This window comes from Lepidochelys kempii, chromosome 9, assembly GCF_965140265.1.
Source record: "Lepidochelys kempii isolate rLepKem1 chromosome 9, rLepKem1.hap2, whole genome shotgun sequence".
Lineage (NCBI taxonomy): Eukaryota > Metazoa > Chordata > Testudines > Cheloniidae > Lepidochelys > Lepidochelys kempii.
The window spans coordinates 42,898,677-42,915,463 of NC_133264.1; the positions used below are offsets into that span (position 1 = coordinate 42,898,677).

General features: G+C 46.0%; 1 protein-coding gene across 1 annotated transcript in view; it reads left to right on the forward strand.

Annotated features, from left to right (window-relative positions):
* LOC140917004 (pinopsin-like) overlaps positions 1–16,787 on the forward strand; it is a 146,738-nt gene that overhangs the window by 52,414 nt on the left and 77,537 nt on the right. The window lies entirely within an intron of this gene.

The following is a 16,787-nucleotide window of genomic DNA, read 5'->3' on the forward strand; positions in this document are numbered from 1 at the left end:
AGAGTAGCTTTTCACAATATTTGGGAGCTTTGTTTTTCTCCTCCCCTAAACTAATGAAATTCCACTGTTGGGCTGAAAAAGCTAGGCAATCAGTCAGGGAAACCATGCATTACAAACAAAAGATATAAGCAATCAGCTCCGGTTTTTAAGATAAGGTTTCTCATTTTAAAGCATGGGAGAGTTTACACAATAGACTACAATAACCCTTCACCTAGTTAAGCTTATTGTGAATTCAGACAAGTATTGGTCCTCAAGTCTTTATGCTGCCTGAATCAGTCAAACGATCCTTCATTAACATTCAATACTGTTTCCATGACTCTAGACCCAACTATTTTCATAGGTTTTATGGCATATCACCTCTGGCTTTAGTTCGCATGCCAATCTTTCCCAAAATCATTCTTTAATAACTGCGTAAGTAGCTGCAAACGTGAACCCAAATCCTTTCAAGAACCTCTCATCTAGAGAAGGCATTTGACATACATTTTCATAAAGAGATTGATCTGTCAGTGCAGCTTTTTATGAAGTCAGTGGACCTTAGCATGTCACTTTCAGCCTCAGGTAGAAACCACTTGCTTTTTAAAATGCAAATATTTCCCGCAGATGAGAGTGTCTGGGAGGGAGTTATATTTGTCCGACACTGTCAGAACCTTCAGTGTTCAGAATTTTCTGCCCTTATGGAGTTGAGTGCCAGTTTCAGTAAGAACCTACCAAAATAAGTTACAACATAAATAACTAAATTGTAATTGAGGCATTCAGTCCAAGTGCTGGATGTGCCACACTTTAAGAACTAGTCTCTTGCAATTGTTTGCAATGCATTGGAAGTACCCCCTATATATTTTTATATTCTTACTAGTACTCTTCCCCTACCCTATACCCTTCCAGTTAATCACAGGGTAGGCATCTTTCACCGAGCTTTGTCCTCACCAAGCTCCAGGGAACTCCATACAGACAGATCCCCGTACCTGTACAGAGCCCCTTTGAAGCCACTGACAGAGTTAATTTTTGGACAGGGTACAAGAGACAAGTTGATATTCTGCTTTAAGCTTTCATCATCCCTTTATTGTGTGGAGTACCATTGGGTTGAATGGTACTTTTCATCTCTTTCTTCCAGACATTTGCACTCATCATGCCTCCCCAAACAGGAGGGCCGGGAAGTAACATGCAAAAATGTCAACACTGCATTGACTTTGCATCAAGTTATACTAGTAAAGTTTACAGCAGTTGGGCACACAAGTACATCAGCCTCTAAGAAGCAGTGTCACCAGCCTGGAAAGTAGTATGCCATTGGTCCACCATACTGTGTCACCACAAAGCTGTCTACTGCACTGTTAATTCAATTTTTTGTCCATACTCCAACGTAGTCCCATAAGAGAAGAATTTGTTTTCCCACTCCAGGGGTTAGGGATATTAATGAACTACTCCCACCAACAGTAGATTGCATGGAGTCAAGTCACAGCTTCACTCATGGACCTCTGAAGAAATTGCTCCTTCAGTTATGGTGACGAAGGTCTCTGGCAAAATTCAGATCCTTTTCTGTGTCAGTTTGGAATAGTAGAAAAGCTCTGTCTCCCTCTCCAGGACACTGTTTCTACAATTAAAGGTTTTTATTTTGTACCCTTTTTCCAGGGGGTGGGTGGGATGTTTGTTTTATCTCAGAGCTAATACTCTAATTCATACAAGCAGACATTGTAACAATTATTCTGTAATTGGGAAATTACTATGGAATGATGTGATTTGTAGGCCAGTATGCCTTGGGTTAGACTTACAACTCCAGTGCTAGAGGTCAGTTATAGCTGCTCCTGTGCCAGACCCTTCCAGCCTCTCGTGCAGGGGAAAATGGCCATGATGTGGCTGCATCCAGCAGGTCACTGGCACAGCCACTTGGGGCCTTGAGCAAGCTGGGATCAATAAGACGGTCCCAGCCAATCGTAGTCTCAGAATCAGGAGGGCATGAAGATGACGTAAAGCTACCTGTGCCGCCCACCTCATGCATCCTGTGCCAGATCTGGCCCCTTTTAACGAATTTCGTTCTTCATTTCTTGCTTTCCTCTGTTTTAGCAGCTTGTGAGTAGATCGGTTTTGTGCTGGGTTTGCATTTTTTTTTTTGGCTGTTTCAGGAAGTAGTTGTGGGCACAGATACCACACCAGCTGCCAGAAGAATGGCTCTATTATACCCTCTCAATACAGAGAAGATCTTTCAGAGAACAGTGAGTTCCTAGAGCTTGACACTACTAATTTCCTAGATTTGCCTGTTCTGGTCTTCACTAACCAAGCCAGTTCTCTGATACAAGAGAGCTAATTTAAAAATCAGTGCAAGAACAGTTACAATGGAACAATTAAAAAAGGTGACAGTCTGACAGCACTAAGCACTCTGTATGCAAATTACATGCTTGTCGCAGTGTTCAGGCAGCATCTTCCTCCCTAACTAATAACTCAAGTGACAGATTCTGCCTGGCCCTTACTATAGTACATAATGTCTGAGGGCCAGGCAGATCTACAGCTCCTATGTAGTGTCTACTCCTGCTCTGGGAGCACATAGTTCACCCTCTGTACCTCCCATATGGGTACATGCCAGTACATCCCTTCCTCAACACCAGCCCATGGAGCAGGGCCAGCACAGCAGGGCAGTCTGCTGTGCTCAGTAAAAGGCATTGCAGAAGACCTACCCCCTTTGCATGCTGGGAAGCAGAATACTTCTGTGGAATGAAGTTAATCTATGGCTATATAAAAATCCCATACACTAACCCAACACCATTTGGATTTCGGCTTGGCACATCCATGAGACTGTTCAAGTGAGTGAGGTGCTCCTCACCATGGGCGCGGGGGGCGGGCGGGGGCAGAATCAGGCTTTTATGAATATTGGATCCACTAGCTGGTAGAGATGACGCTTGTGCTTCTTCCACTGTTTGCAGATTGAAAAGCAATTGAAGCCTTTACCATACTGAGGCATGGACCTGTGCCAATATCAGTGGAGGCAACACAAGATCTGGGATGTTAAATTCTTGATCCTATGTCAGCACCTCTCTCCCCTTCTACGACACCACCACAGTTTCATCTCTGGAGGCACATGGGCTGGAACACCTGTAAATTTATGAAAAGTAATTGTAGTAGCAGGGATTCTCTTTTAGGACCTCTTGATTTAGGAATTCACTCTCCCTGTTGGTCTGAAATAGCCTGAATTTGCTGAGCACCAGGACACACTGAAAAGCTCCTCTTTTTGGGTAGGCATTTGGGGAAGGCTGAAGTGTGAGGTCTCTTTTGGGAATCTCACGGGTAGGGAGATCTTGTTATGTTATATTTTTTGGTGCCTGGATCATTTCTGTTAGTCACTATTTGCTGCTGTTTTGTTATTGCTTTTATTGTTAAGGACTGTATTTTAACTAGACGTCAGGGCTCCTAAGACGTGGGATTGACTCCTTTTACAAAGTTTAAATCAAAATGAACATAAAAACACCAAGGCATAAAACCCGTGGACCAAGAGTTCTGATTATGTTGTACAGCAGTGGTAGACAAACTACGGCCCGCAGGCCACATCGGGCCTGCCAGTCATTTTAATATGCCCTTCGAGCTCCCGCTGGGGAGCACAGTCTGGGGCTTGCCCCGCTCTGGCACTCCAGTCAGGGAGCAGGGTCGGGGACTGCTCCGGCCAGCTCCCAGAAGCAGCGGCATGTCTCCCCCGGCTCCTACGTGTAGGGGCAGCCAGGAGGCTCTGCTCCGCACACTGCCCCCACCCCAAGTGCTGCCCCCACCGCTCCCATTGGCTGGGAACCGCGGCCAATGGCAGCTGGAGGGGCAGCGCCTGCGGACATGGCAGCACACAGCAGAGCCACTGGCTTGAGGTAAGTGCCGCCCAGAGCCTGCACCCCTGACCCCCACCCCGAACCTCCTGCTCCAGCCCTGATCCCCCTTCTGCCCCCTGAACCCCTTGGTCCCAGCCCGGAGCACCCTCCTGCACCCCAAACCCCTCAGCCCCACCCCAGAGCCTACTCCCTCAGCCAGAGCCCTCACCACCCCCATGCCCCAACTCCCTGCTCTAGCCCTGATCCCCTTCCTGCCATCCTACACCCCAAGCCCCTCATCCCCAGAGCCCACACCCCAAGGCTGGGGCCTTCACCCCCCCACTCCGTGCCCCAGCCCGGAGCCCCCTCCCACTCCCCAACCCCAATTTTGTGACCATTCATGGCCCACGCTACAATTTCCATACCCCAGTGTGGCCCTTAGGCCAAAAAGTTTGCCCACCCCATTGTACAGTATAACATGAAAAATAAACTCTTCAGCAGCAACTGCATTTCTGTTTCATCTGCACGCTCGTTTATAAAAAGTTGAAGTCATATATTTGAGTTGTACGCAGCAAAAGCCTAGTTGTCTTTTCCTTTGCAAGTCATATGTAATGTCAGACGTCCCCAGCAGCGATGACCAAGAGACCAGACCCTGTGCTTTGCCTTCTCTAGTGCTTTGCCTTCTCTTCTTCTTCTTCAAGTTATATTAAGCGTACATAGGGTATCGTAAGTGGAACCAGAGTCATAGTGCCCATGTTCCCTGGAAGGACTGTTATTGGTTACCAGGAAAACGGAATGGGTGGAGCTGGGCTGGAAGGAAATCAGCCACGTGGACAGAACAGTGCACAGCATTTAATAGAATTCCATTTGTTCAACTTATCTGCATTTACTTCACTCTTTGCTAATTAAGCAGAACATATAAATAGGTTCACTTAATATTTTTGGATTTGTATTAAACCTAGTCTTAAAATTTATTCTTTACAAGAACTTTTCTGCCAATAAGTTGACCCACTAGAAGATTTGAGGAAAGCAACCATGGCAGGGGCATAAACACAGCTGAAGTATATTACTTTTATTATTTCACTGAATAATGATTATATTACAGAACTATTTAAGGCAGTGGTTCTCAAACTAGGGCTGCCGCTTGTTCAGGGAATGCCCCTGGTGGGCCGGGCCGGTTTGTTTGCCTGCTGTGCCCACAGGTTCGGCCGATCGTGGTTCCCACTGGCTGCGGTTCGGCGCTCCAGGCCAATGTGGGCTGCGGGAAGCGGCCCGGGCCAAGGGATGTGCTGGCTGCCACTTCCCGCAGACCCCATTGGCCAGGCACAGTGAACTGCAGCCAGTGGGAGCCGCGATCGGCCAAACCTGCGGACATGGCAGGCAAACAAACCGGCCCGGCCCGCCAGGGGCTTTCCCTGAACAAGCGGCCGACCGGCTTTGAGAACCACTGATTTAGGGTATACATTAGTTAGGAGCTATCATACCATCTGCTCTGATCTTTGGTGAAGGGATTTTCCCTTTTCTCTAAATAGTACAAGACACACACCCATTAAAATAACATCAGTATCATGACAAGCGAACAAAAGGCATGTGAAATTTGATATGCCATTCTTTAGTTATCCTCTTGTCATTTTATATTTGCCGGGTCCCAGACCAAGAAGTGGTGCTTGTCCTACCCACAGCAGTATGAGAGACACATTCAAAGTAAAAAGTGCCAGCCTTCATTTTGAATTTTATTGTCTCCACTGGTTACTGTCACAGCTTGAAAAGACACAGTCAGTCTAAGTAGTTAAGCTCATATGTATATAAAAAAAATGTTATTGACAGTGGGCCCACCTAGAACGTGTTATTCTTCAACTCCAGAAAGTAGGTTTATTTTCCAACCAAACCATGCCCCAGTTTTAAGTGACAAGGTTGCACAGTGTGTCAGCATAAGGGGCGGATGCTCACGGACGCTCTGATCATGCAATACACTCCATGCAGGTTGACCCCTGAGCTCACATGGAGTCCTGTTGACCGCAGCGTGCTGTGCAAATGCAGGGTCATCCTGCATAGAGCTCATTGTAGAACCAGGGCCTTAGAAAGGTAACATTAAAGAAAATTATTTTTGCCTTTTTTCACATTTGTTTGAGGGTTTTCTCTCTTAAGTTTCAAAACTTTTTTGATATGGAAGAAAAAGCAGCTTGCGTTCAAAACCAAACAACTTCCTTCAGCATTGCCTGAGCTGCCTGGCCTCTCCATCAGCCTTTAGACACAGTGCTGAGAGATATGGCACTAATTTAGTTTCAAACCCTTGGCTGTCAAACCTCTGCAGTGGAAAGAGCTGGCATACAAGAGAATAAACTAAGCCAAATGTAATGAACTGAACAGCTCCCTACTGTGAACCTTCTTATGCCTGGTATCATGCATACAAGACATAGCAGATTAAAAATACTCTTGTTAGAGTTTGGATTTAAAGTGTGGTTATTGTGGGGGGATGTGATAGCATAAAAGTGTCATTCCACAAAATGACAGGCACAGATACCAGAAGCAAATGCCACGTCAGCTCGTTTTACTTTTCAAAATTTCATCAATATAAAATTTATGTAAAAGCTTCTCTAGAACAGAACAAACCCTGGACAGCAAAACTTTTCTGTATCAGGAATCTGACTCTAGGGAGAGTTAAATCTGTGGGTCTTTCCCCTCTTGAAGATTTTAATTTTCTTAAGTTATAGAAAAGGAGAGAAGGAAACCCTGATCATCTAGTCCAATAGTTCCCAAACTTTAACAACACACAAACCCCTTTCACTTAAATGTCAAGTCTCGTGAACCCCCTCCTAAAAATGAATATTTCCAGGGATTTTCTCCCTTACCTGAGCATAAATTATAAAAGCAGTGATCTTGGAAATATAAATATAAATATATAAAATTAGTTTTTATGACATGCTTATTACACACTATTTATTAATAATTATTTATCATTACAGTATTTTTATTACATTATGAAAACAGCAACACTCTTCTACGATCTCACTTTTGTAGCTTGTATCACTTTTGATTAAGCCTGTTATAAGACAAGGCTCCTATCAGAGGCACCAGTAGAAAAAAAGGGGTGTAAAACGAGTTTTCCTCAGTGTTTAGGACAGTCTGAGGGAGTAGGTGAAGAAGAAATAAAAAGTTAAGTTAAGTGCTCACCCTCCAGGTCTGGTGGAACCTCCAGCAGTTGCACATTTTTGCAGGCTGTATTTTCTGAAGCATCAGTCTCAAAGGTGACAACAGTTTTCTTTAAATTGTTGCTCACACCAATATATTCTGAGGAGCTGTTTTTCCATCTTTCTGCAGCTTACGCTCAGTTGTAACCTGCATGAATGCTTGTTCCAAAGCTTCCATGTGGTTTCTGCAGTACTAGTCTCAGTTTTGTATCCGTGGCTCCATAGCACCTTGCGACCAACCAGTTCAATTCTAAATTCCTCCAGCTTATGCTATATTTTACTCCCAGACTTTGTTCCAATCAAGGGAAAACTGGGGGTACCAGCCTCTGAATTGGAGCTGCAGGATGGTAGCTTCCCTTGAGTTAGTGAGTGCTAACCAAGTCTTGTACCACTGGTATTTTAGTTTTTAGCATTGTCAGGGGTAGTCTATATAAATAGTTTGTGGCAATCTGGGGTATAAATCTGCCCTGCACTGCCCTCCCACACACTAGGTGTCCATGTGGACCCTGCTGCTGCGCACTAAAAGTTCTGTAGCACAACTTGATCCGTACCCCACTTTGAAACAGGAATAGATCAAATTGCACTATGGAAACTTTTAGGGCACTGGAGCAAGGTCGAATTGGCAAGCTGGATGCGTGTGTGTATATATATATATATATATATATATATATATAGCACTAGCCTGCTGCACACTAAATGTTCACTACACTACAGTGTATTTACACTGCAGGGTTCACATCAGACACTGTTGATAGGGTCTGAAGAGGGAGTTTCTTTGAGACAGTGTGGCCTAGTGGATGGAGAACTAGATGATATGTCATGAAACCTATTCCAGCCGTGCCTCTGGCCAGCTGGGTGACCTTGGACAAGTCACTGCTGTTCTCAGCTTTCTTCTGATCACTCTTTGGCAAGTCACACAGCTTCTGCTGTGTATGGGCTAGCTTGAATCCAGCTAGCCTGGATAACAATAGCAATGAAGACAGTGCAGTGCAAGCTTCAGTGTGGCTAGCATGACCCCGCACCAACCATGGATACATACGCAGCTTGCTGTTTTCACTGCTATTACCCATGCTAGCTGGATTCATGCTAGCATGGGTAGGCTAGCCCGTGCAAAGCTTCTGCTGTGTAGACATACCCTTTGTCTCATCCTTTTAGTCTAAGCTCTTCAGGGTGGAGAATGAGTTTTCACAGGGCCTCAATACAGTGGGGCTTTGATCTCTTGGGAGTCAAGTGCTACTATAATGAAAACAATAAATAAGTAATTGAAGACTGAGATAGGAGGGGTTTCTCATCCACACTTCTTTTCTGGTGCTTGTCTAGTGTCATTCCCTCCCCCGCCCCGCCCCAGAATTATAACATTAAATGTCAAAGAACTAAATACATTCTGAACTAAGACATTCAGACTTCTTTCCCACCTAGGTATGTAACTGGGATTCTAATGCCATAATTTAGAATAAGGCCAATTTCTGAGAAACTGAAGCAAAAACAGCACAGGCTATTTTGTCCAATCAACCACATGAGAATCTGAACAGCCTGGTAACGGAAGAGACAGGTTGTTGTATATTAATGTAGTTTTTAGAAAATCAAATCACGTAACACTGAATTACAATAAACCTCTTTCAGAGAAACAGTACATTTTTTTTATCAAAACAAGAGGGCCATAAAACAGGTGGGGAAGGTAAATGCTGCATCATGAGCTCAGAAATATGGTATAATGATAATCTAGAAAATAACTTCATATACAGCACTTTAAACAGCTGTGATGTCAGGTGTACAGTTGCCACAGTCAGTCTGGTCAGTCCCCCTTTCATGCTGTATTTCAGGGGATTTACTGTAATCTGAAATGTTTACCCCGTACTCCCGATACAGGACAGTACAGTGTTAATCCTATCACATACGATATCTGGGTCATTGAGATCACTGCAGAGGTTGAAAAATATCAGAGAAAAACAACAGAAGGATAAAGAAAGCTCTGCTAGAAAATGAGTGGTTTGCAAAGCAAACACGAACTGCCTTGGAAACTGAAGCCCTCCACTTTATCCACAGAACATGTATTAGCAATAAAAAGCACATGATGACATTCAAGGCTGATTTGCCCACGTACAAGTTTTATCTTTTGCTAACATCCCTTTAAATTGCATACTACAAAACCAGAGATTGTATCATAACTAAAATATCAGTTTTGGTAACTATCTATCCCATGTAACAGCTTCCTGCAATGAGAATCTGTCCATGTCTCACCACTACTTGGGGTTTTGTTGGTTGATTCTCCCCTCCCTTCTTTCCTCCCCCAGAATTCTCCTGTGCCTGTTAATAATGAAATAAAAGGTAACACTGGCTTTAAAAAAATCTGCTTTTTGTCCCTACAGGGAATAAGAAAGAAATTGGTCAGTAGAAACTCTTTAAGGAGAGCTAATGATTTATTTACCAATAGCTCAAATCAGAGCTACGTTGTAATAGTGTATGAAGGACTTTATAGTAGCTGAAGCTCTATAGAGAGTCTGATCCTGCGAGGTGCTGAGTACCTTAAACTCCCATTAACTACAATGGGACTTCAGGGTGCTCAGCACATTGCAGAATCAGAGCAGCAGTAAACAGGATTCTTGCATTGTAGAATCCCATTCAGAAAAGCAAGAGTCCCAGTAATGCCTTTCCTATATGAGCAGTCCAGTACAGGTCAACTGTGTGTTATCTAGGATATACTGCTTTCAATGGACCACTCATTCTAACTCTATACATGAATTTCTCTCTTGCTTCCTGTGGCTGAATATCTTCAAGACACTATCTGAACAGTCTAATAGACTAAGTTCTGCACTATCCTTTTAACCAGTTTTGCAGAATCATGAAAATGTACTGCCGCAACTCAAAAAATCATCTGGTCAGTCCCCCTTTACCATGGTAAGTGTTAACCATGAAAGAAAAGAAAGAGAAAGAACGAACATTGCTCTATGCAAAGTGGGCAAGTAGAACTTTGCAAGGTTGATTCTAGGCTGCAGATTATTTAAATTCAACCAAAGATTAAAGATTCGGTTTCATCAGATACCTCTATTAGAAGCCCTTTCTCCTGAGGTCCCCCCCCCCACAAAAAGCCTCACCCAATGAGAAGCTTGCACAGCCCAATTTTCCCAACTATTCTAGTATCGGATGGTAATATCAGGAAATATCCAATCACTCCAGTGTCCTATCAGACAATTACAGTTTTAGCCTGAAGCTAGTAAGAAAATTAAGGATATAAAATGCATATCAGGTTATGGAAGAAATCTTTTCCTCTGATCCTTCATGCTTCGCAGACGATCTTGCATTCAGCCACACAGCACAGAAATCAATGGGAGTTTTGGATGCATGAAGAATGAAGGATTGGGCTCCTCATCCTAAACACAAGTTTCTCTCAGGATTCTAAATGTTATCCCCTCCAATCTGATAACAGTTTTATAGCCACAAATTACTGTGGTTCTACGTTTCGTTATCCTCGAAGGAATCTTAAGTACAAGCCTCTCTTGCTCATGCCAGTTCAAGCCAACATAAGTCAGACAATAGATTAATACACCAAACAAACAAATTTGCCCCAAAATTGTACGTTAAATATAAAGATGCAATTACGCATTCACTTTCCACAAGCAACTCATCAAAAATAGGTTTAAGTAATTTATTGCACACTTCTAACATTTTAATTCATGGAGAATGATTACTGTGATCAAAAGGTCTGATTCACCACTCATTTGCATGTTATTTAGTCATTCATACCAGTGCAAAGTGGATGCAAAATGCTACTAAGACAGAACTCTCCACCCATTCACATTGGCGGATGGTAGCTTTCTAAACCTTTCTGGCACAGGTGTAAATGACCAGATCTTTTGGTCTTCAGCACTTTGGGCCTTTTGCCAACTTCAGACTGTGTCCAAAATCTCTTGATATTTATTTGACAAGGGTGACCAGAGGAAGCAGGTGACAATTAGCATGGCCAGTGATTGCAGAGGTGGAGCCATGCACTTCCATTCCCCACACATATGCTCCAGGGAAGGAGTAAGCAGGGCTACTTGGTACCCAGACTTTGGGATCAGGTTCACAGACCAGCCCCAGGGGAATTCTTACTCCCTTGCACAAACACATAGGTGCATTTCACATAAATACAAAACACTCAGCTGCAAAAAAGGTTGAGCATGTAGTGGGGTGGTTACCTGCTCCTCCCCTGTGGGGCTTAAAAGCCAGCCCTAGGAGAGAGCCAGGGCTGAGAGCAAGGGAAGCTAGGCTGATTGGGGAAATGGCTGCAGCTGGGCCATGCCCCAATCAGGCCACAGCTGGGCCTATAAAGGGGCTGCTAGGCTGAAGCATAGGCAGTCTCTCTCTGCATTCAGAGAGGGAAGGGCCTGACTGCAGGGACCTGAGAGAATACCTAGATTGGAGCAGGGGAGCTCTGGCCTGGAAACCCCAGGCTGCAAGGCCTAGATTAGGGCCTATTAGATACTGCAGTTGCAAGGGGGCAGCCCGCAGGTAGACATCCCTTCGCCTGTGATGAGTGGTTGATACACTGCAGTCTGCCCAGGGAGCAGGGCTAAGTGAGGACTGGCAGTAGCCAAGACTGAGGCGAGGTGGGGGTTCCCTGGGGAGGGGAGACCCTCAGGGATCGTTGGGGTTTACTGCCAGGGGGCAGCACCCCAGTGGGAGGAGGCACTGGGTCCTGGGAGGGATTGTGGCCGGTGGTAAGGTGCATCACCAGACGGCAGAGGGTGCCCCAGAGGCTGATGAGCTGATTCCCAAGGACAACCAGCAGGAGGAGCTGCTGGGTGAGTCTGGCTCTATTATAAGCACCTAAAGCTAATTTTACAGAGTGAAAGGAACAGCAGTAGGAGGGGATAGAAACACAGGAAAAAAAATAGACTAATGCAAAAGACATATCTGCATCTCTCCACGTGATGTACACAGTTATAATTCCCTGCAAGTTCTGTTAACTTGCTCCCAGTTGTCTGCTTCACTGTTCTGTCCACGAACATGTTTAATGTTTTCAAGTGTTTGTTGGGTATCAGAAATTTAAATTTAAACATCTTCCAGTGAAGAGTATGTGTTCCCTAATGCATACTCCAAAAAAGGAAAGAACACACTGCTATTGTGTGATTTGGAACCCATGTTCAGTTATGCATTTCTTGAACAAAAGTCTATTATTCAAATGAGTTTCCCTTTAGCAATAATCATCCAAGTGGAACACAAGTTAGTTTAAATGCTCTGTGAAAATAGACAATAAAATTAAGTAGAAAGCTCTTATTAGGAAGTATGGAATAGGACAGCTGCCTACAAGAGAGAGAGTCATATATATTATCCCCTCCTGAGTGGCACGGAGAGTTGAAAATTAACACAACCAGTAACCATGTGTGGCTGGCAAGCTTGAGCAGTGAAGCACAAATTGTATTCTCTATACCCATGAGAGTGGAAGACCCTTTATGTGAATACCCATCATGCTGCTGAGACTGCATGGGAAGTGGCGAAGCACAGTGAGGCAGAACTGTTTGATGTGGTGCTGTTCTCTGGCTACCTAGTGGATTTGCTAATGAACGAGTACCTCAGGAGTTATAAGAACGTCAATTTTTTCAGACTGTATCAGACCCCTCTAGTCCAGCAAACAGTGCCAGATGCCTCAAGAGAATACGAGCAAAACCCCACTGTAGGCAGATGTGGGGTAGTCTGTCCCCCTGAAGACTGAATCCTTATTCCTAAAAGTTATGGCAGCATCAGCCTTGAAGCATGAGCCTTTATATCCCTTCCAACCCTCTTTTCAGCATTAGCTGTAAGTCATATACTGCTATAGGACTCTGGATATTCTTGTTCTCCACATATACATTCAAGCCTGCTTCGAATCCTGCCACAGTCATGCTCACAAAGCAGAGTTCACTCCCATTCAGCAAACTATGCACTTCCATTACCTGTCATTCCACCTCCAGGCCTTGGTAATGCACAGCTGTAGTTGCCATTTTACTGGAAGCTACTCTCCTGAGTAAGCCATACTGCCAGGCAGCAAAGGGACATGGGGGAGGGGTAGAAACCAGGACAGGTTCTCTCAGTAAGTGTTCCAAGACCACATCAGATGTTCTGGATCTTGATGCCCCAATGGGAACAAGCCTAAGTAAGGACTGAGGTCCTGTCTACACTGGCAAGTTTCTGCGCAGTGAAGCGGCTTTCTGCGTTGTAACTCCCGAGGTGCACACAGTGCCAGGCCACTTAGTGCTCAGAAACTGCACAGTTGCAGTGCTGTAAAAATACCACCCTCATGAGAGGCATGCAGCTTTCTGTGCCAGGGCTACAGCACCACAGTGCCAGTGTAGACACCCTGGTTGATTACAGTGCGGTGATTGGCCTCCGGGAGGTGTCCCATGATGCCTGTTCTTGCCTCTCTGGTCACTGGTTTGAACTCCACTGCCCTGCCCTCAGGTGACCAACCGTCATCCCCACCCTGTAAATTCCTTGGGAATTTTGAAAGTCCCCTTCCTATTTGCTCGGTGACGCATGCAGTGGTCTCAGTGCATCTTTCCAGGTGGCCACGCCTGCTCCACACCCAGGCGATCCCCCGCTTGGAGCAATGCCGAGCTGCTGGACCCCATCAGCATTTGCGGAGAGGAGGCTGTCCAGTCCCAGCTGCGCTCCAGCCATCGGAATTATGATGCCTATGGACAGATTTCACGATGCATGACAGAAAGGGGCCATGACCGGGACACGCTGCAGTGTAGGATCAAAGTGAAGGAGCTGCAGAACGCCTACCACAAGGCGCAGGAGACAAACCACCGCTCCAGTGCTATGCCCAATAGCTGCTGGTTCTGCAAAGAGCTGGATGTGATACTTGGAGGCGACCCCACCTCCACTGTGAAAGTCCTTGTGGATACTTCGGTGGCTCACCTACCAGTCGAGAGTGGACCGAGCCAGGAGGAGGAAATTTTGGATGAGGATGTGGAGGGGGAGAGGGACAGAGAGGCAGAGGATGACTCAGAGATACATGCCATCAGGAGCTCATTTCTACCCCGGAGAAGGCTGGCCAGTCACAGTGGTCGGAGCTTGGCAAAGTGAAAACAGGAGAGGAGGCCCCTGGTAAGTGGGTTTGATTTTGTGAATCGCTGAAGTGACTTGTTGGGGGCAGAAGGGTTGCAAACAGCAGGCTTGTGTCCCACCGCATGCCGAGTCTGAATGGTGGAACAGGCTGTTGATTGACTCCCTCATCTGCCTCAGAGATTTCCAGGAAACTCTCATGGAGATACTGGGCAATCCACTACCACAGGTTCTTTGGCAGAGCTGCTTTGTTTCTTGCCCCATTAACGGTAACTTTCCTGTGCCACTGTGCTGTCATGGGGGGCAGGAATGGGGGGGACCATTGCTGCACACAGGCAAGCTGCATAAGGGCCAGGGCAGAAGCCAGTCTTGGAGAAGACCCTCCCTTGATTCCCTGCTCACCCTCAGCAGCGAGATATCTTCCATAATGATCACAGCCTGTGGAAAGTGTGGGGACAGGAATGATTATCAGGCCCCCCCCTACAGTCCTGGCTCTCTCCCCAAGTGCCCAGTGTACAGTAGGGTCTGAGAACACTGATTTACCCTGCCCCTGTAGCTACTCACCATTTTGGGGGTCTTGTGGCTCATGTGTGCTTGCCTGGGGTCAGCCAGTTAGTGACAGGTATGTGAATACTGGCTGTGTTTTAAATCACTGAATCAGTGTTGTGTGTGTTGCAAACAATACTGCTGCTGTAAAATGTTGTGTTTTGGCTTCACAGAGATGACCTTGGGAGCCCAGCTTCCCTCTTTGTTATCACTGGCTGAACGGCTGCGCAGAATTAGAAAATGGCCATGAACAACTAAGGAGGACTTTCTGTATGACATCATGATGCACTCCGCACCCGAAAAACAGGAATTGAAGGAGTGGCAGGACAGCAAGAAGAGGGACAGAAAGGAGAATGCGGCACGCCAGAATGAAGCCACGGAGCGGCTCTTAAATGTTAGAGAGCGCCAAGCGGGGACACTCCAGGGGCTCCTAGCACTGCAAACCAAGCAGTTCCACACCCGCCCTCTCCAGCAGCCACTGTCGCAAAACTCCTTCCTATGCACCCCCCAGACACTGCCAACACACTCTTATCAACCTCCTAGCTACACTCTTTACCAGTGGCATTCCGCTCTTCCCCTGTCGCAGGACAGCCCTGCAGACTCCCAGTACCCACTGCACTCAACACCCATCCCTCTGCAGTTTGGCCCTGCTGAAGTACAGCACCCACTGCACTGTACTTCAAAGGGAAAGGTTGCATATGATCCCTGGCCATATACAAACCTTTAGACATCCTGGGACCCCACCTCCTCCTGGAATCTTCCTTCCCGCCCCCATCTCCCTCAATGTTGATGTATTTTTTTGTTTGACTCTCATCTGTTTGTTGCTTTTTAATAAAAGAATTCTGTTAGTTTGAAAGCAATCTTTATTCTATTAATTGAAAGCAAACAGAGCCCTGCAAAGCAACAGACAATTATCTTAAACCTTAATATTGCATCGTCTGCACCAATCACAATCACCTCCTAGCATTACAAGCACGACACTCCAAGCATACAAAAAATATTAGTGGCTTTCAGCTTCAAATTGCTGCCTCAAGGCATCCTTGATCCTTATGGCCCCACGCTGCATCCCTCTAATAGCCCTGGTCTCTGGCTGTTCAAACTCAGCCTCCAGACGCTGAGCCTCAGCGGTCCAGCCCTGAGTGAAGCTTTCACCCTTCCCCTCACAAATATTATGGAGTATACAGTATGCAGCTATAAGCATAGGAATATTGTCATCGACCAGGTCCAGCTTTCCATATAGCAGCACCAGCAGGCCTTTAAATGGCCAAAAGCACACTCTGTCATTCTGCACTTGCTCAGCCTGTTGTTGAACCGCTCCTTGCTGCTGTCAAGGTGCCCCGTGTATGGCTTCATAAGTCACAGCATTAAGGGGTAGGCAGGGTCTCCCAGGATCACAATGGGCATTTTGACTTCCCCTACGGTGATCTTCTGGTCCAGGAAGAAAGTCCCTGCTTGCAGCTTCCTGAACAGGCCAGTGCTCCAAAAGATGCGTGTGTCATGCACCTTTCTGGACTAGCCTGCATTAATGTCTGTGAAACGCCCGCGGTGATCCACAAGCACCTGGAGAACCACTGAGAAATATCCCTTCCGATTAATGTACTTGGTGGCTAGGTGGTCTGGTGCCAGAATTGGAATATGCGTCCCACCTATCGCCCCTCCGCAGTTAGGGAAGCCCATTTGTGCAAAGCCAGCCACAATGTCATGCACGTTGCCCAGAGTCACGGTCTTTCAGAACAGGATGCAATTAATGGCCCTGCACACTTCCATCAACACAAGTCCAACAGTCAACCGAACTGGTTAGCGACTGATAGGAGCCTGGAGTAGCCAGCTTCCCCAGTGCAGTTGCCACATGCTTCTCCAATGGCAGGGCAGCTCTCATTCCCATATCTTTGCACCGCAGGCTTGGGCGAGCTCATCACACAGTCCCACAAATGTGGCTTTCCTCATCCAAAAGTTCTTCAGCCATTGCTCGTCATCCCAAACTTGCAAGATGATGTGATCCCACCACTCAGTTCTTGTTTCCCAAGCCCAGAAGCGGCATTCCATTGTGGTCAGCACCTCAGTGAATGTCACGAGCAACTTTGTGTCGTAGGTAGTATGTGTGGTGAGATCAATGTCGCACTCGTCTTGCCTTTGTACTTTAAGGAATAACTCCACTGCCACTTGTGATGTGTTAGTCAGAGCGAGCAGCGTATTGGTCAGCAGTTCAGGATCCATTCCTGCAGCCTGAAGAGGCAGAGCG